Consider the following 21,241-nt stretch of genomic DNA (forward strand, 5'->3'; position numbering starts at 1 on the left):
TTATAATAATTTAAAAGATTTTTAAAAGAATATGAAAACAACCCCATTAAGTAACGAAGCATTCAAATTAATTTAAACAGAGCAATATGGATTGATAATATCTTGAAATTTCAGATTCCTATAACTTATTAACAAACTTTCAGTAAAATTTTGTTATCCGCTTGCCCTGTTATCCTAGATCCTTCTTAACTTGGTTAAGAAAATGCTGTTCCAAATATTTATGTACCACTGACTGATATCTGGGCTACTTGAAGATTTCATCTTACCAACTTTACTGCTATTAATACTGTTGAAATGTGTCCTGAATCTATCTCATTAATATCTATCTTTAAAAATATGACAAAGAAGATTGAAGTAATATAATTGTGGAACAGAAAAAAGCCTTGAAAGTAATGCATTGAGTTTGGATCCTCTGCGCATCGTGATTTCCCAGTGGAGAGCTAGAGTGATCAAAGGGCATCATGCCAGAGTCCAACAAGCAAGGAATAATGCAATAAAACAATTCTGGAGAGTTCAAGCTGTTTAACCAAGACATCCAATATATGGGCAGGTGACATTATGTTTGAAGAGATATTCAGTCTCTGCCTGTAATACTGTTTGAATTGATGGGCTTAGATTTGTGAAGGCCTATTTAAATATAATTTACATAATTTTCCACGGCAGAATGTGGCAATTTTTGAGGCTGCAAGAATGTCAGAAAACAGTGCTGCTTGAAATCTTAAGAGTGTAAACTTTTTGGGCTCTCTCTGCGTTAGTGTGAAATGATCACGTTAAAAAGCTATAATATATTATTAAGAATTTCATGGGACTGACAGTCAAGTCATAGTCAAGTGACCCAGTCGGAAAGTCTGCTAAAAATACTCTGTTTCCTATAGATCAGGAAAATAGAATAATCTTATTAGTCTCAGCCAGCATGACCAATGGCAAATGGGAATTACAGAACAAGAACATTGGAAGTACCACAGGTTGTTGAACCCCTGATGTGCAATCTTTGAAAATGTGGACCAGGGATTGCCAGCCTTTGTGGACCTGCAGGCAGATTTCAAATTCCAAGAAGTGCTGTGGGCATCAGTCATAAAATGGTCGCCAATGTGGTTTTGACATGGCTGTTGTGGGGGCCATGGCATAAGACAAAATTACAAAGCTTGTCGTCATTTCTGCTCTCCCTCAATACCACATGCAGTTTCTCTTGCACACACCACACACCCTATTTTCATCGGAGAAATATGGGAGGGTATGGAGTTATCCAACCCCCCAAGCCATATGAAGGTAGCCCTGTATAGGGAAGTTTTTAAATGTTTAATGCTTTATTATGTTTTTATATCTGTTGGAGTGGCTGGAGCAACCCAGTTAGATGGTTGGGATATAAATAGTAAAGTTCTTCTTCTTCTTCTTCTCCTCCTCCTCCTCCTCCTCCTCCTCCTCCTCCTCCTCCTCCTCCTCCACTGTTGTTGTTGTTTAGTCATTTAGTCGTGTCTGACTCTTCATGACCCCATGAACCAGAGAACGCCAGGCACCTCTGTCCTCCACTGCCTCCCGTAGTTTGGTCAAACTCATGCTGGTAACCTCGAAAACACTATCCAACCATCTCGTCCTCTGTTGCCCCCTTCTCCTTGTGCCCTCCATCTTTCCCAAAATCAGGGTCTTCTCCAGGGAGTCTTTTCTTCTCATGAGGTGGCCAAAGTACTGGAGCCTCAGCTTCACGATCTGTCCTTCCAGTGAGCACTCAGGGCTGATTTCCTTCAGAATGGAGAGGTTTGATCTTCTTGCAGTCCATGGGACTCTCACTAGGACATCCCTATTTTCATCAGATGGGACGCGGGTGGCACTGTGGGTTAAACCACAGAGCCTAACACTTGCCGATCAAAAGGTTGGTGGTTCGAATCCCCATGACGGGGTGAGCTCCCGTTGCTCGATCCCTGCTCCTGCCAACCTAGCAGTTCGAAAGCACGTCAAAGTGCAAGTAGATAAATAGGTGCCGCTCCGGCGGGAAGGTAAACGGCGTTTCTGTTTGCTGCTCTGGTTCGCCAGAAGCGGCTTAGTCATGCTGGCCACATGACCCAGAAGCTGTACGCCGGCTCCCTCCGCCAATAAAGCGAGGTGAGCGCCGCAACCCCAGAGTCGGCCACGACTGCACCTAATGGTCAGGGGTCCCTTTACCTTTTTATTTTCATCAGATAAATGTTGGAGGGTATGATACAGGCTATACACAGACATGCATCTTTCTCGTGGATATTCATACACCTCACAAATACACCTACCCCCACACATACAGAACAACCCTCTCTCTCCACCCAAGTGTATCATTTCCTTTCTCTCACAGACCACACATAAACCTCCCTCCCTGTCTTTGTGCAAGTGCATCTCAGTCACACCTATGGAACATGCTTGAGCACATTCAGAAAAGCTCCTCGGCGGGTGAAAGCAGTTCCTACTATTCCAACAATAGTAATAGTAATACACGAGGGCAAACAACCTGGTGTGTCTCTGCAAGTGCCAGGTTAGCGACCCATGATGTAGACACATCTGAGGACACAGCAAACAGTTTTCAGCTAACGGAGAACATCACCTGCTCCATAACATTTGCAGAATAATAATAATAATAATAAATTTTATTTATATCCCGCCCTCCCCAGCCGAAGCCAGGCTCAGGGCGGCTAACAACACTAAAACAGTGCAACATTATAAAAACATTATAAAAATTAATTAAAATACAAATTGATGGCAACCATAAACTAAAGTTTTGTAAAGATTGCCAAAGGAGGGAGTCAGGCTGCGCCCTGACCAAAGGCCTGGTGGAACAGCTCTGTCTTGCAGGCCCTGCGGAAAGATGTCAAGTCCTGCAGGGCCCTTGTCTCTTGCGACAGAGCGTTCCACCAGGTTGGAGCCGCAGCCGAAAAAGCTCTGGCTCTAGTTGAGGCCAGCCTAACCTCTCTGTGGCCTGGGACCTTCAAGATGTTTTTATTTGAAGACCGTAAGTTCCTCTGTGGGGCATACCAGGAGAGGCGGCCCCGTAGGTACGAGGGTCCTAGGCCGTATAGGGCTTTGAAGGTTAAAACCAGCACCTTAAACCTGATCCTGTACTCCACCGGGAGCCAGTGCAGCTGGTATAGCACCGGATGAATGTGATCTCGCAGCGAAGACCCCGTAAGGCGTCTCGCTGCGGCATTCTGCACCCGCTGGAGTTTCTGGGTCAGTCTCAAGGGCAGCCCCACGTAGAGCGAGTTACAGTAATCCAGTCTGGAGGTGACCGTCGCGTGGATCACAGTGGCTAGGTCAGGGCGAGAGAGGTAAGGAGCCAACTGCTTAGCTTGGCGGAGATGAAAAAATGCCGCCTTTGTTATAGCTGCAATCTGCGCCTCCATGGAGAGGGAGGTATCGAAGATTACACCCAAACTCTTAACGGACGGTGCTGGCAATAATTGCACCCCCGCAAGAGATGGGAGTTGCCCCCTCAATCTCATATCGTCCCGTCCCAGCCAGAGGACCTCTGTCTTCGAAGGATTTAACTTCAACCGGCTCCCACGTAACCATCCAGCCACAGCTTCCAAGCATCTGATCAGTGTGTCTGGGGCCGAGTCAGGATGGCCATCCATCAACAGATAGAGTTGGGTGTCATCAGCATACTGATGGCAGCCCAGCCCAAAACTCCGGACAAGCTGGGCGAGGGGGCACATAAAGATGTTAAAAAGCATTGGGGAGAGTATCGCACCCTGGGGCACTCCACACACCAAGGAGTGGCGGGATGACAATTCCCCCCCAAGCGCCACCCTCTGTCCCCGACCAGAGAGAAACGAGCGCAGCCATTGAAGGACTGTGCCCTGGATCCCCATGTCGGCAAGGCGGTGGTCCAGGAGTTCATGATCGACCATGTCGAAGGCTGCTGACAGGTCTAGAAGAATCAGCAGCCCCGACCCGCCTCGATCCAGCTGCCTGCGGAGATCATCTGTTAGGGCGACCAGAGCCGTCTCGGTCCCATGACCAGCGCGGAAGCCGGACTGGAATGGATCCAGAGCCGATGTTTCATCCAGAAACCTACCAAGCTGTTCTGCAACTGCTCTCTCAATCACCTTACCCAGGATTGGAAGATTCGAAACCGGGCGGTAATTGGATAGATCTAAGGGATCTAATGATGTTTTCTTTAAAAGCGGGCGCACCACTGCCTCCTTCAGTTCCCCTGGGAATGTCCCGGTGCCAAGGGACAAATTGATGATATCCCCCAGGGGGGCCCGCACCTCGTCTGGACACGCTCTAATCAGCCAGGACGGGCACGGGTCGAGAGGACAAGTGGTGGGTTTTCCAGCTCGGAGGAATCTGTCCACATGGTACCTCATCCAACTTGCACAGTAACTTTTATATGCATGCTGATGAATCAGTCACTATACTGAAAGCAGGCAATTGTCCTGATGCTGTGCATTATTCATCAACTCCCTTGCCGTGCTATTACACTCCATTGCGCTTGGGACAATAACTACAACCTGCTAATGTGTTCCCTGTTGTGTTGCCTTCCTGACACAACGCCTCAAGCAAATACTCCCTGTTTTCCCCTTCCTTCTCCCTTCACATGCCCCACCCAGATTCTATTCTTTCTCTGTTTTGGAACAATGAACTAAACGTTTTAGAAAGCAAATTCTAATGAGTCCCTTTGCAAAATGGAAACTCGTACAGGAAGGAGTTGCATTTATTTATTTTACTTTTCTGCTAGTTAATAAGCTTGGCTGCCCTTTGGGAGGAAGCTACTTCTGGATGACTTAACATTTTTGGTTATATAAGCAGCTGTATTTTCAAACTATCCAGCATCTGTAAAAGACAGTGAGACAGTTCTTTCTTCCTTTTTTTAAAATCGGAGCTAATGTCAGGCTTAGAAACTAAAATGACAGTGTCATCAGAGCTGCATAATGCAATCTTTATAAGGGCTTATGAACCTAATTCCATTTTATTTTATTTTTATTGCTATTCCAAAATGGTTTTTTTTAAAAAAATAAATACATACCTATAAGCAGCCAAATGACTACTTTTAAGCACTAAATGGAGTGCATGTTGCAGCAATGGCGCACTATGTTATTCCTTTGGATGTTGTTACTCCCAGCTTTAATCATCCCCAGCCATTGTGGCTCCTTGGTCAGGGATGATGGGAGATGTAGTCCAACAGCATCTGGAGGGCACCAGGTTGACTACCCCTGTATAAAAAGGTGCAGCCTTGCTGCTGTTGGAACGAGCTACTGTTGGAAATGGAGTTAAGCTGTGTACTCACTATACCTGTGAGCACATTTGAAGCACACACTTTTCCTCAAAGAATGCTGGGTGCTGTAGTTAATTGCTGGGAATTTTAAGTCTGTGGTGGGTGAACTACATAGCCCAGAATTCTTTGTGGGAAAGAATATTGATTGATTGCATTTCATGCCCCACATTTTTTCTCCATGAGCTCAAGCTGGCATACATGGTTCTCCTCCTCCTCCTCATTTGATCCTCACCACAACCTTGTGATGTAAGTTAGAATGTGCTTCAAAGGTAAACTGTGTGCACAGAGTCCAGACCAGGTTCCAGGTAATCCAGCAGTCTGTTTTCAATAGCCGCTGTTCCGTTGCCTCTGGAAGCCCACAAAGAGAGCATTAATGAAATGGCTTTCTGTCTCTACTAGCTGGTGTTCAAAGATATTCTGCCACTGAACACAAAGATTTAAACTTTTACTGAAATAAATGGAATTTGCACAAGTGTTTAATAAGATTCAAAAGTACTTACCATTTGGCTAGCTCATGCTCAGTTGTTTTTTTTTAAATTCATTTTTGATTCAATGAAGCATAAGAAACAGAAGAAGAAGGCATATTTAAAGGCTGATTCTGATAAAAAAGTTCTTCCTCCCTTTTGAAAAACCCCATGTGCTTTTCTTCACATCTGCCATTTCCCTATGACATTGTATTCATGTGAATCACACTCGGATCTTTTAAAAGCTACAGCTGGCTAGCTGATTTGATTCCCAGCATTTCTGAGATGTATGAAAGAGTAACAGAAGTTTCTAATGGTAAAACTTGTCTTTTCTTTTGTTCTATTCCGTTGCATTTATTAGTTGCATATAGAAAAGTGGCTTTGGGATTTTCTTTTTCCTTTTCTTTTTTGACATGGAATGCCTGGTGCACTTGCTTTGCTGGCAGCTCTGTGAGACCATTTGCCTTGATGAAATAGAATCCTGTCTAATGTGCTTGCCTCAGCAGGCTGCCAGTGCTTATGTTTTATTTGGCAATAAATTAATATCATTTGGTGCCAAATACAGATAAATAAATAGACAAACTGACAGCTCTGGACAAAGAAAATGCCACTTCCTTGCTTGCAATTTTTATTTAAATATTTTAAGCACCTGGTGTTGGATTAACCCCTGCTGTTTGTTTGGCGGGGGGCTACTCCAACCAAACTGGACCCCTTGCTAGGATTATTAGGGATTTTCCAGGGCAGGAAGGTATTTTGGTCAGATGGCCTGCTAAAGCCTTGCTCTCAAGGAATAAGGTCTTCCTGAGTTCTGGTGTATCCCTGTGTCCTTGGTTGCCCTTCATTCCTGACTTCTGTCTTGCTCTTTGCTCCTGTTTCCTGGTTCGTCCTTCAGTCATGGCTTCTGATTTCAATGGCACTACTAGCAATGGAGAAAGAGGAGAGAGATAGAGAGAGATTTGGAATCCTGCATCACCAACAGGAGGGGACACTTTCATCCACCAGAAGTGTCCCTTCCTCTGCTTGAATGAGTGATACGGGGCAGAAAGTTTTCCCAAACAAAACATTTCCCAGTTTGCTTTGTTTTTCCGTGAATTGTTCCCCAATCCGTAAGTTCATTAGGAGCTGTGAATGGGTGTCAGGTGGCGAGCCTGGCAGTTTACTAAATGTGAGTAAAATAAGCATGGTAAATTTGAACACCTTCCAGGGCACTGAGAAATGTTCTGATGCAAAGTACCCTTGAATTCTAATTTTCTAATTCAGCCCCCCCCCACCAGAATATCCTCATCACTGTCTCCACTCACCTGCCCCTGCCTGCTTCTCCTTGTCATAGAAAGCCAGGCTGCCTGCCTGATATCCAGTGTGCTACTTGCAGCAAGGTGCAGCTGGGCACGGAGGGGGGGGGGGAGAAAGTGGAGCCAGAGTTAGGAGCAGGAACCTCTTGGTTGCTGCTTGCATCCACTTCCCTTGTGCATGCTTATCACGCCAGATGCCACCCTGCAGTGACCTGGCCTCATGCTGCCCCAAGGCCACAGAGGAAGCGCTGCCAGCCTGGTTTGGATCAGAATCTGCCAGGGCCACCTTTATAAACAATCAGCACTTGGCAGTCCCCAGCCAGACTCCCAGTTCCTGCCCCCATTGCTGCCAAAACACACCACTACAATGGAGCTCTGGTGCTCTTAAGTTCCTTTGTGAGGATGGTGGCAGCAGCAGACCAGTGAGAAGGTGGGGGTGATGCGCCACACAACTGGCTCATTTTTTTAAAAGTGCTCTTTTAGCAGCGCAAAAGAGTGCTCTTTTAGCATTGGGCAAAAGATTCCTGCATTTGAGGGGGTGGGACCAGATGACCCTGGTGGTCCCTTAGAACTCTATGAGTCTATGTCTACTCAGAAGTAAGCCTGAGTGCAATGGGACTTTCCCCACTAGGATAAGCATCGGAGAGGTGCAAAGAAGGCCTGGCAGAGTTGAATGGAAATGTTGCACTAGGATGGCTGGATCAAAGTCTATGAAATTAGAGACACCTTTTCTCTTTGTAATTAAGAGCCCATCCTTCAGTGAATGGTCCCAGAGCAGGTTACATAAATACCGCCTTTAAAACAAACCAAACCCAAAACTATTAAAATCACAAAAATACAACCATAAGCTAGCTGGTAACAAAGTTAACGAAACAGCACCCCAGAATAGCAGTACAGCAAGGAGGGAAGACACCTAGTCAGGGAACGGCTATTGATTTTATTGTGAGGGTGGATGGCAGGAACCTACAAGAGGGGATGCCATTCAGCTGTGTGGATATGGGATATTTTGAAGTAAGGGGCACTCATTCTAAAAGAAACAATTTTGCATGCTCTCTTTCTGTTCCTCCATCTTGCTCCTTTCAGAGTGTCAGAACAACCTGTGACAAACACTCAGAAGCGGGTTTTGATGTTTATTACTTGGGCAGTTTTTGCACTAAGAGTTCTTGTGCTCTGTGATGCTCTGCTGGCACCCCCTTGCGATCAAATGCCTCCTGAAGTGCCTCTGGTAATGAGTTTTTGTTTAGTTCCTGCCAAAGCTACATGGAACTCTCTCTCTAACACACAGAGTTACTTCGAGTGCCTGCTTTTATTTATTTTTATTTGCAGTGAGTGTGTGGAGTTCTTTTCATGATGAAAGCAGAATTTCTAACCCAGAGAAATACTGGATCTCAAATGTCCCTGAAAATGTCATTTTCTGAACTGGATGTTTCCCCTTTGACTCTCAGAGCAAGCGAGTCTTAAAATGGATGGCAGGAGGCAATATCAATGTTGTTTGGATTAGGCTGCTATGTAGATTTCAGATTATTCCAAGGATCAATGACTGAGCCCTTCATTATGTGGAAGAATAAGATGAGCGAGTTTCATAAACAGTCCTGCAGAATTGTAATTCATAGCAGGATCCTATATTTGTCTACTCAAAAGCCACTGCCATTGAGTTCAGTGGGGCTTACTCCTAAATATGTTGGCATAGCACTTCAGTTTCAGTCTCACACAAGTAAATGCTGTGCTCACTAGTACAGAACTGAATTGACAGGCTTGCACTTAAGATTCTATTCATCTTAAAAGATTTAGTAAAATATATAAATTCAATGTGGGGTGCAGAATAGGAAGAGGCATGGAAATGGGGGTGGTCTGTGTGCAATGGGTAGTTGGAAGAATTGGGGAGGGAAAAGGGGTGACGGTAAAAATGAGGAGTGCAATGGGGAGTTGCAAAAAAGGAGGAGGGAGGAGGCATGGAAATGGTGTGAAAATGAAAGGGGTTGCAGATAGAAGGAGGTGGTGGCTTCGTAATTTGGCTTAAGGTCAAGACAACACTAGTTGCAATGTGTGGGAGGGGGAAGATGCAGGTGGGTTACCACAGTCTGGGAGCAAGGGAGGGTGGTTCTGGAAAAGGAGCAGGGAGAAGGAGGCATGGATGACAGGGTGGGAGGTGAAAATGGACACAAAATAGGTGGGAGAAGATGGGGTTATTTCTTGGCTGGGCAAGCAAAGTGTCTTGTAGGGAGGTTGGCGAGCTGAGCAAGCAGTGGGCCCAAGTGCCCCCGCCCCCACGTTGAACATCTTATCAGGTTTGTCCAGCTGTTTTTTGTTTGCTCAGGAATAGGGCAGCTGTAAAGCACAGTCTGAGGGTAAGAGGAATTAATTGTACACATAAAGCAAAGGAGAGTTTTTGTGTAATTGTGTATGAACGCGAGAGAGGATTCAGGCCAGGTCAATAAAGGAGTGCCCACATTTTAATTAAAAGTACTGGAGGGCGAGTGGGGATGGATTTGCCACACAAAGAGCTAGTACAAGTCCCCATCACATGTTCCGATTGTGTGTGCAGCCAGGAAGCAAGGTGGGGCTGCAGGAATGAGTGCTTTGCCTCTGCCCCCTTTTTGTTGTTCTGGCCTGCCTCTTGGAGCTGGAGAGCAGCTTCCCAAAGTGAGCTGCTTCTTCTACTCATGTGCTTTTGAACCCGTATTTCAAGGGTTCTAAAATGCATGGGGAGCCTCTAGAACTCTTCCCTTGCATATTTAGTGCACATAAAATCTGAACAGAGCTATTGCTGTGATGAGGAGGCAGGAGCACATGGAGAGTGAAGGATTCCCTTGAGTCAAATGTGAAAGTGGATGAGGGATGTCAAAACAGAGCTGGCACAAGTACAGCAGAAAACTGGAGCCAGGGATAGCTGTCAAAGCCAGAGAAGTGGTTAGGCTGAAACAAGAGAGCAAGGTCACTGGTATGATCTGGTCCACAGATTTCCTGCTTCCTGTTTTAGTGCTAAGCTGAAAATGTCAGTCATAAAAACCGAAGACACTAGATAAAAACCACCCCAAACTTAAGCTGCCTTCCTAGTCTAGCGTAGACTTCCTGGTGGCATGTTGCTTAAGATTAATGATGTTTCAGTTTCAAGTCTACAGACCATTTGAAGGCAAATGCGTTTCTCAGCATGGAAACACAGAGCGTAGGTATCCAGTGCTGCAGAGCTGGCACTCTTTTTTCATTGTATTTTTGCTTCATCAAGAAAGGAATAACTCACCATTCCTTAAAAGCATTTGCTGCTGAATTTCTGTATTGGATCAGGCCTCTCTGTCCAAGGTGGAGAAGTTTCACATCCATTCCACGTGTATCAACGTGCCTACTCTTTTTTTAAAAAAAAAGATATTTATTAGAAATTTTCAAAAATTACAGAGAAAGAAAAAAGAAGAAAACAACAACAATTTTTTTTCAAAACATACATAACAATACATAAAAAAGAGAAAAAAACATAAAAGCCAATACAACAATAGCAATAAAAACACACATCCAATATTCCATATCTTTATCTTTCATTTACTTGTTTCATCGACCTCCTCACACCTCCCTTTTTGTATTCTAGTTTAGTTATTTATTTCAGCAAATTCTTTCCATCTTTCTCAATTTTTATTGAGTAGTTTGTCTTAACAGTCTAACCTATTAATTAACTCAGCAAAACCTTTCCATCTTTCACTATATTCTGTCATTCAGTGTACCTTAGTTTATTTTAACCTTATCTTACCATAAAGTACCTTAAAGCTTAAAATTTAATATTTGTTTGTACATAATTCCTTATATCGTTTCTACTAAAGCCAAATATTTTCATTCCAACATTTTTCCTAATACTCATTAATTTTACACTAATTCCCAAAATAAATTTTTAATAATTTTCTTCCAATCTTCCTCCAGCGTCTCTTCTTCCTGGTCTCGGGTTATGTCAGTCCTTACTGTCCATTCCATCTAGTCCATCAACCTGGTAATCTTATGTCCGAGGCTCTTAAGTCTTTTCCATGTCCCTTCTGCAGATCTTCTTCTTGTTTGTACTTGCCCTTTACCTTGTCTTTTGTTGATCTCTTTCTTAATTTCTTTCCTTTCTCATTGAGGAGTAGGTCTCGGGGATGTTCCAACTCGAAAATATCTCCGTCTCTCCTCAGCAGATCGGCCCATTCCCCACAGTCCCATTCCCCACAGTCAACAGTGTAATCCAGAAAATATTTAAAGGCATGTTTCAAAGCCCATCCAAGCTTAAGGGCCCCCACAACTCCAGACCCCCCCTGGCCCACTCCAAATTCAGCCTTCAACAACAACGGCTTATGCTCCTGTAGGGCCTCGGGCCTCTCCATTTGTGTTACTTGAGGTTCAACAGCAGCCTCCTCCATTATCTTCTGCGTTTGCACTTGCTCTATCAAAACAGGTTCCTGGGTTGGCTCCTGAATGTTTTCTGTATAAATATTCACTGTTTGTCCAAAATTTTTGACTGCAGCAGTCATCAAATCCATCTTCTCCTGCATCTGCTCCAACAAAGCGCTTGTCTTGCAAAAAGCAAGCACCAAAACTTCTTCCAAACACATTTTTATTCAAGGTCACAGTCTGGTCCCACGATCCTAATCTCCACAGCTGTAAAGTCCCCAGATCGACTCCAGCAACAATTTAACAAGCTCCCTCTAGAGGAGACAATTTCTATTTGTGTCCATCTTTTGAAAGCAGGTCCAACAAAAGAAAATTACTTTCATTTTTCGGATTTTTTGTTTCTTTTAAATGCAAAAGGCAACATTGGAATCAATTTGTTTCTCTTCTTTAACTATTTGTCAAAAGATGTTCCATTCACAGTCAATGAACTTCACCAAAAATCTCTGTCTCTGACACCCCGTTCCCAGGTTTGAGACGGTGGAAATTTATCTTTCTTTACTCTCTCTCCTGCAGGCTTGAACAGTCAAACTTCCCCCTCTTTGCTCCTGCTTCCAAGAGGGGTTTAGATGGTTAAAACAGGAGGAATTTTAAACCTTTATGTACAGCTTTCCAGACTTTAGCTTGCACAATTTTTGCTTCAGACTATTTACAAAAGCGGAAGGCGGACTTCCTGTTTAGAACCTTCCCGCTTGAGTGCCAAATTAAAATGTTTCTTAGCCCAATTTTCCGTTCTACTCACGGGTACTTCTTTAGAGTCCAATTGTCCACAGGAAAAAGTCAGCGCTCTCCGGCAACGGCTGTGCGGCTTCACTCCGTAAAAATAGCGGTCGATTCAAAACACCGCGCCGCTCACCCCACGTCGCTTCGGATCCCCGAAAAAGGGGTTTTCCTTGCGTGTAGAGGGGGCGCTCCTGGTGTCAGCCAAATCCCACGTTCCCAGGCTTTCTCCGCCTGGGATTTTTAGAGGGTCTCCGCCTTCACCGCGGCGGCAAGACCCGATTTTCGTGGAGCGGGTTCCTCTGGATCAGAGGAATTCCTCCATTGCCGATGGCGCTAACCCGGAAGTCCCAACGTGCCTACTCTTAGGGGTGTAATAGAAACAACTGCCGTGGCGCCCCATTTGCAGCTATAGGTTCACATTTGCTTCAGTAAAAACTGTGCAAGTATACTGAAAGGTAGGCCAAAAAAGAGAGGAAAATACCACTATGGGGAAATCTGCTTTTCTCAAAACAAATGAAACAATGGTGAAGGAAGCACAGACCTCTTCTTCTGCACTAGCAGACAAAAGGTGGGTTAACAGCATCAAATCCAGAGTTAGAAGGGGGTGTCTCCAACTAGAGGTCAAGGCAGATAACTCTTGTTTGGTTTCCAATTATGGAGGCTTTGAATGGAAGCTGGAAGCTGCCAAGCACAATGCACGCTTGCTGCTCAATGGGCTTCCTGGCTACTGCTGAATTCCTGAATGAAATGTATAATCAGATCTTTGCGCTGGCGTCAAAGGTTGTATGTGAGTGAAGAAGCATTCCCTTAACTCCAGAGAAGGATCATGGCAACAGTGAGCTTCAGAGAAATTCACCATGGGCCACAATCTCCCTTTTAGTTTAATCAGTCTGCAAGAAAACTCACATGTTTTTGCAGTGCTCCTGTTTCTTTTAATGTGGCTTGCATCAGTGAACATGACTTGCTGGAAGATGCTGCTTTAAAATGCCAACTTAAATGCCGCTTTGATGCTTATTCTGTATTATACTAAGATGGTTCATTTGCTCATCTACAATATCTGGTGGCAGCTTTGTAGTGTTTCAGGTGGTCTTTATCCAGGCCTACTTAGAGCTGTTGGGACCTTTTGCATGCAGTGCACATGCACTGAGACACATGCACTGAGACACCATGCCTAACTTAAACCCATATATATTGCTCTATTGTAAAGAATATGGTACCAGTAATGATGATGGCAAGATACTTTTTGGACTTGATTTCCTAAAAATCCCACCTGCTTTGTTGTAATCATTATCCCTCCTCCATATACTTATATTATACTTATATTTCGAGGTTGAAATCTCTCCTGGTATTCTGCCAAGGATGTATTTTACTGGAAAGACTAAATTCTACTAAAGCTTAATTTATGAGGCAAAAATGTCAAAGTGAAACACAAAGCACTGGGCACCTGACAGCAGAATGTGAGCATGACTCAGGGCTTTTTCTTTTCTTTTTGAGGCTGTGCCATACAATTAAAAATAAAATCGATGGAATGATTTAATCTTTTTGACACCCTGATCCTAAATGCATTGGCCGTGATCCAGAGCTCTGTGTGAGCATGGATCTCTCCCTGTTTGACAGCTTTGTACTGCACAAAAGCTTTCCCCTTCCTCTTGCCATAGACAACAGTTGGAGAGCCTGACATGTGTGCATGGGGGCTGGACCACTGCCATTTGCTCTGGAATTAGTTCGTTGGTTTCAGCAGAACTTACTCTATTTATAACCTGCCTTTCTCCTGTTAGGCACTTGAGAAACAACTTCATGAGATCCTATTGGGTTCAGTAAAAGTGCAGTCCTTTTGAGAGCTGGTGTAGCATGATGTCTCTAAGAGAATGAATTGGGAACCAAGAAGTTCTTGGTAGATTTACCTAGCAGTTAGAGAAGCCAAATTGAGTAGCTTTGCCTAGTGGTTGGTGCTGTTGTTGTTTAGTCGTTTAGTCGTGTCCAACTCTTCGTGACCCCATGGACCAGAGCACGCCAGGCACTTCTGTCCTCCACTGCCTCCCTCAGTTTGATCAAACTCATGCTGGTAGCTTCGAGAACACCATCCAACCATCTCATCCTCTGTCGTCCCCTTCTCCTTGTGCCCTCCATCTTTCCCAACATCAGGGTCTTTTCCAGGGAGTCTTCTCTTCTCATGAGGTGGCCAAAGTATTGGAGCCTCAGCTTCACGATCTGTCCTTCCAGTGAGCACTCAGGGCTGATTTCCTTCAGAATGGATAGGTTTGATCTTCTTGCAGTCCACGGGACTCTCAAGAGTCTCTTCCAGCACCATAATTCAAAAGCATCAATTCTTCGGCGATCAGCCTTCTTTATGGTCCAGCTCTCACTTCCATACATCACTACTGGGAAAACCATGGCTTTTACTATACGGCCCTTCACTAAGGCTACCCAATTTGGCTACTATTGACTTTAGTTTTTACCTGGCATCACACCTAAAATATCTACCTCTGTTGAAATACATAGTTTCTCTTTGTTCCTGTTTTCAATCTATTAAAGGAACTGATCTGTTTTGCCTAAGGATGGAAGCAGAACTGAGTAACAGTTGGCTGCTGTATTTGCAGACATTGGGGACTCCACCATTGTGTGTTTCTTCTTCCCAGAAGGCCACAGTGCAGCTTGGAACCTGAAAGCACTTCCTTTGAATGTCTGCTAGCTCATCCCACACTCCATCTTAAAAGTTACCAGATGCAGATATGGATGCAGTAAAAAACACCAGGAGCCTTTTCCCACCTCCATCTTGCTCAGGGTTTTAAGCATCTAGTTTGATTAAGAGTTCTAGGGAACACTAAACAGTAGGGAACAGTATTTTGTATGGGCTAATAAAAAGAATATCTGAATATGGACTTTGGGATTTTTTTCTTATTGCCAACCTGGTTACCTTTGCTCTTTGAGATAATAAATGTGAAACAGTATGAATAACAAAACTGCTATATTATTGCTGCTGCTGTTTCGTTCATAAACTTTACTACCTTTAATTTCATTTAGTAAATAGTCACAAGCTTTTGGCCACTGCCTCATTTCCTGGCCTTGGCAGTTAGTATTAGTTTTAAACTGGTGTTTCCAGTTGTCCGTGATATGCCGGGAAATTGATAACCCACATATTTAGCAAGTGCGCCATCAGTCGTCCACAGTTTTGCTATTTTGGCAATTGATTTTCCTTGTTTAAAATGAAATCTGCCTTTCTTTTTCATCTTAGCTGACATAAATGTCGCCAAAGACGCTGTGTTTACATTTCTTAGTAGAAATATTTTTTGGAATTTCTTGTTTAGCTAATGGCTACATTATGTAATTGGAAAAATGAATAATATTGAAGCTGATCATAGACTCTGAGATTAAGAGTCTTATGATCCAATGACTGAGCTATTCTTCTAAACTCCAGGTTACATTTAAGAACTAATATAGAGATGCCGTGCAATATATAATTTCCAGATGAATTCTATTTGATGGCTTTACTGTTGTTGCCGTTGAAGGAGGAGGATTTCCTCTCAACCATTTCTTGCTATTGAAGGTTAAGGGTGAAAAGGCCAGAGAAGGAACAGAGAGGGAAAGATTCGGCTGCTTTCTCTTCTTCTACCATCATAGTTTTAGGAACTTACCATTCAGCTGCAAGTTGTCAAGTGTACAGGGTACATCAGTCTTCCTCCAGGTCCTGTTGGACTACAAATCCCATAATCCTTGACTATTGGCCAAGCTGGCTGGGTCTGATGGAAGTTGGGATCCAACACAATCTGGGAAGGTACCAGGTTGAGGGAGGCTGGTGTGGTAGAGAAATAAGGTGAGAATTCCTCCACTGGTGGGACCACTGTGCCCAATGTGACTTACATTGAAATGGTTCCAGCAGCACGTCCAACTCATCATTTATTCCCAACTATTGCTGTTTGTTGTCAGTGCTGGTTTGTTGCTGTAGTTTTTTAATGGAGATCACCATGGCAAATTGCATTTAAATCTCTGAAGGAAGCCTGAGAAATTTCACTTGTCTTATTGGATCTCCTTTGGTTCCCACCAGAAAACAGGCTGAAAAAGAAGAAAAATCTGAAAAGCCTTTTAGAAGTCCAAGTGCTAGATATATGATTTATTCCAGGCCTAACATGTCCTGGAACAAAAATCCATCCGCTGGGGAACTATAAATAAGCAAATACAAAGTTATACAGTTATTCTACCATTATTCTACCTAGCAGCCATCCCTCTTATAAGGCAATGAATTACTGGAGAAGGAAGTCCTTAGGGATGTGCTATACAAGCACAGAATCCTCTTTTTGAAGGGAGCACAAAGCCAGATTAGGTACATTAATAGTGTTCGCTTCAAGAATGCTCCATTCAAGTAAGCATTATCTTTTCTGGCAATGTCTATTTAAACATTATCAAATGGAACATTTGTTACGTTTCGCCATTTACTTTTTCAGCTGTTAATGCAGCAAAGAATTAGAAGGTCGTGAAAAGGTTGGAAATGACGAGATGCCGCCCTGGTTGCCTCTGGAACAATGCCATCTCCTGTCTTGCTATAAATGGGCCCCTTGGTCACTTCTGACACTACTATGAAGTGGAAATAAGGACTTCTGTTGATGGGACTTGGGGTGTGTGTGTGGTTAAAACTTTTTTATTATTTCATTTTATAATGCATATGAAACAGAGGAGACTATTACAACAACAGACAAAATTTAAAAGATGGAATGTTGATGATTACTGTATACTGTAATGTGTCTGATTATTATTATTGCACGTATCAGTCAGCCCACGTTTTTCAAGAGTCACTAAAAAAAGAAAGAAAATTGATATGAAACAGTGAGTAGAAAATTCAAGATATATTGTGAAAAGAGACTGGTACTCAACCCCTCTCCCCCTGTGATCTTAACTGGTTCATAAAGCCAGAATGATTCATATGACATAAGGAGCCATTTGAATTGTACTAATATATATAGGAGAAATTATTAATATACTGTATCCCATTAAGCAGTCAAGCAAAGGCAAGAAGCGAAAGTCTTGGGTGGAGTTAATGCGATACTGAGAGGTTCCCTGTGTATCTACGGCATATGTATATTGTGTGTGGCTGTGTTTGTGTCATTATTTCTCACGCTGATACTTCATCATCATTTTGTGAAGGTCAAAAGTCTCTTTTCTGAAGACCCAGTTACTTCATTGACTTTCTAGGCACCAGCTCACCTGTTGAGAGGATACCTTAATAATAAATGAATTGTGAACTGCAGGCAAGGGGTGCATGTCAGCAGGCCGTAAGGATTTCAATGCTGAGAGGTTTATTGCTTAAGAAGGGTGGAGCCAGACAGTGTTTTTTAAGATAGTTGAAGATGGTTTGATAGCACCATTGTTACCTGTCATTGTGTACCCATTTCCTTTTGTCCCACTCTAACCTTTGAAACACAGCAAAAACTTGCAGAACTTGTTTGATCAGAGATATTTATGCTACAGGGGAAAATGAGCATGTGTACTACAGTACAAGGAGTAATGTCTGTATAATACTGTTCCCACCCCCACCCCACCCCCGTCATCTGTCATTGGCCTAGAGATTAATATAGGGCTGCCATACGTCCTGATTTTCCAGGAAATTACCAGGATTTCAAAAAAGCTCAACAACTTTTGGGGTGTCCTAGATTAATGAAAGCACAGATGTTTGAAGACTTTTGCCACTAGTCAGGCTGATTAAGACGATTACTGATATCTTGTTGGATATCAGTGGCTGCCTATCTGTGAAATCCACCTTTTGGAGCTGCACTTCTCCATTTCTCCCCTCAAATGCAATAAAAGTGCCATCCTCAGTTTTCTTGCTGAAAACATATCAAGAATTAGGCTGGAATTCCCTCTCTCTCTCACTACATTAGAACCCTGGGTCATCTAATGAAGCTGAACATTTGGAGATTCAGAACAGGCGAAGAAGAAAAAAAAGAGGCGATAAGTTCAAAGTCAGAGTTAAGTAAAATAACATTAAACTGCTAAAAACTATTTTTAAAGGCCTGGTAGAAGAGAATTTTCCCCTGGTGGTGAAAATACATTATAGCAAGTGCCAGGCAATTCTATTTGGGGAGAACATTCCACAAATGGGGCCACCACCAAAAAACCCCCTCACTGTTATTGCCACCCTCTGGGCTGGGTGGATGTTCTTTGGGTCCCGAAAGAATATGTGAAACTAGGGAGAGCCTGGATCAAGATACAATACAGTGGTACCTCGGGTTAAGAACTTAATTAGTTCTGGAGGTCCGTTCTTAACCTGAAACTGTTCTTAACCTGAAGCACCACTTTAGCTAATGGGGTCTCCTGCTGCCGCTGCGCGATTTCTGTTCTCATCCTGAAGCAAGGTTCTTAACCCAAGATACTATTTCTGGGTTAGTGGAGTCTGTAACCTGAAGTGTCTGTAACCCGAGGTACCACTCTAAATGTTATGGCCCTGCAGATACATGACTCAGCATCCAGGGTTTGGAGAAAAGAAAGGGGGCGGGGAAGCCCCTTACCCTGAATTGTTGAGAAAAACATTTGAGGGTCTCATGCTGGAAGCTCACCTTCTTTACTAAGCCCCTGCTGTGCTTGCTGGTTTTGTAGGGAATTAGGGAGAGTGCATTCAGCCTCATGGCAGACAGGGGAGAGCAGAACTGCTCTCATCCTCATCGGGGATTATTGCAACTCGGATTTTAGAAGAGACATACGTGTGTGTGTGTGTGTGGTTGCTTGTATGACAAGCATTGCAGAATGAAGACGATTAAGGTAACACACATGCACACGAAAGCTTATACCCAGAACAAACTTAGTTTGTCTCTAAGGTGCTACTGGACAATTTTTTAATTTTTTAATTAATTTCTTCATGCATTTGCTTGGTATATGAAGTCTTAATTGTGAAAAGGCATGGTGGGTGGGCAAGCAAACACACACAATTCTGCACCTACTCCACAAACTGTGTATAAGTTTTATGATGGTTTTCTTGTTCTCTTAGGCAAAGTTATCATTTTTTTTCTACAACCCTAATGAAGAGAGAAAGCTGCTTTGCGAAAAGACCTTCTAAAACTGACCTTCAGACACATTTTATTCAACTGCCTTAGCAGCAGATTTCCTACTCTTAATTAGCCCACTCTCCCTTGATTAATTCAGCAATGTAGCAATTCAGTGTTTGCTATTTCAGTTATGTGATCAACAGTACACTGTAATTATTCACGACTAATTTAACTAGGGCATAGTAAATGTATCTCCTCTAGTGTTTATTTTCAAGGAGGCTTACTTACTATAAAAAATGCTTCCCTTAAGTCAGTGAGAAAGGTTTTCCCCTTTAGTAAGAACCAATGGAGTGAGCCGGTTATGGAAGAATCATTCTGTTCATACATTTTTTTTGTTTCCTTACTGACTCACAGAATATGCTCTGGCTAATGTAGAACATGAGTACCTCTCAAGACTCAGGCTTGCAGAAGGTGTTGAGTTGGCAACTGGATGGATGTCATTTGTGGATTCAGCCTGTGTGCTACCAACTCCCCTCATGCCTGATCACTGTTGTTACAGCTCAGGCTGATGGAAGTTGGAGTCCCAACAATGTCACAGTGCCACAGACTCCCCATTCCTGCCCATAGTCCATACAGATTAGACTTGCTCACTGCCCTGAGTCGGGAAGGGACTTTGGTGTTTCCATTTCCTGAGATATTCATAGCTCACACAATGAGGGAACCGAAGGGGCTGGATTTCCTGGTCTTGGCCCCTCTGCTACACCTCCATGAGTTTGGTCTCTCTACTGACCATGTGCTATGCATTGCAGTGCTGTGCATTATCTCAGTCGTTCGGATGCCTGGCCCAAAGTCTTGGACAAAAAGTAGGCTTTCTTTTTTTATATAATAATATTTATTAAAATTTCAGAGGAAATACAAAAATATATAAAAAAAGAAAAAAGAAGACAAAAAGATACAAAATACATAAAAATAAAAATAAAAATAGTTAAAAACAAATCAGTCATTCCATATCCTATCTTTCATCTGCCTATTTCCCTGACTTCCTCACACCTCCCTTTTTTTGTATCCTGATTCAGTCGTTGTTTCAGCAAATCCTTTCTATATTTTATCTTATAACCAATTAATTAACTCTATACATCCTATCCATCTTTCACCATATTCTGATGTTCAGTTTACCTTACTTTATTTAACCTTATCTTACCATAAAATACCTTAACCTTATCTTAACATAAAATACCGTAAAATACCTTAAAACTTAAAAACTTAATACTTATTTATCCTTATATCATTTCTGCTAAAGCCAGACAATTTCATTCCAACATTCTCCCTAATATTCATTAATTTTACACTAATTCCCAAAATAAATTTTTTTCTTTATAGACTCTTCCAGTTTTCATCCAACGTCCCTTCTTCCTGGTCTCGGGTTGTGTCAGTCCTTCTTATCCAATTCCATCTAGTCCATCAACCTGGTAGTCTGATATCCGAGGCTCTTAAGTCTCTTCCATGCCCCTTCTGCAGATCTTTTTCTTCTTGTTTATGCTTGCACTTTTCCTTGTCTTTTGTTGGTCTCTTTCTTAGTTTCTTTCCTTTCTCCTTAGGGAGTAGGTCTCCGGGGAATTTCCATCCATACTCATGTCCATCTCCCCACGTCAAACCAGCCCATTCCCCACAGTCCCACTCCCCACAGTCATCAATATAATCCAAAAGATCTTTAACAGCATATTTCAAAATCTCTCCAAAGTTGAGATCCTCCTCAGCTCCAGATTCCTTCAGGCCTAATTCAAGTTCATTCTTCCAAAACAGCGGCTTATACTCCTGCAGGGCCTCGGGTCTCACCATTTGTGTTGCTTGAGGTAGCACCGTAGCTTCCTCCATTATTATCTGCCCTTGCATTTGCCCAGTCGAACCAGTTTCCTGGATTGGTCCCTGTATAATTTCTATGTCAATATTCCCTATTTGTCCACATTCACTAGTTGCAACAGTCATCAAATCCAACTTCTCATTCATCAAATCCACCTTCTCATGCAACTGCTCCAGCAAAGCACTTGTCTTGCAAAAAGCAAGCACCAGGACTTCTTCCAAACACATTTTTATTCAAGGTCACAGTCTGGTCCCACGATGTTAATCTCGCAGCTGTGAAAT

At 43.0% G+C, this 21,241-nt stretch overlaps 1 protein-coding gene and 1 long non-coding RNA gene across 16 annotated transcripts in view; one reads left to right on the forward strand and one right to left on the reverse strand.

Annotated features, from left to right (window-relative positions):
• Positions 1-21,241, forward strand: part of LOC310762901 (calcium-activated potassium channel subunit alpha-1) — a 564,221-nt gene that overhangs the window by 227,969 nt on the left and 315,011 nt on the right. The window lies entirely within an intron of this gene.
• On the reverse strand, positions 6,312-16,190 carry LOC310763080. The gene is made up of 2 exons (XR_014548462.1): positions 15,761-16,190; positions 6,312-6,625 (listed from the first exon to the last, which is right to left on the reverse strand). It is a non-coding gene; the product is annotated as an uncharacterized lncRNA (long non-coding RNA).

The sequence above is a fragment of the Podarcis filfolensis genome (genome assembly GCF_964270895.1).
Source record: "Podarcis filfolensis genome assembly, chromosome: 5".
NCBI lineage: Eukaryota > Metazoa > Chordata > Lepidosauria > Squamata > Lacertidae > Podarcis > Podarcis filfolensis.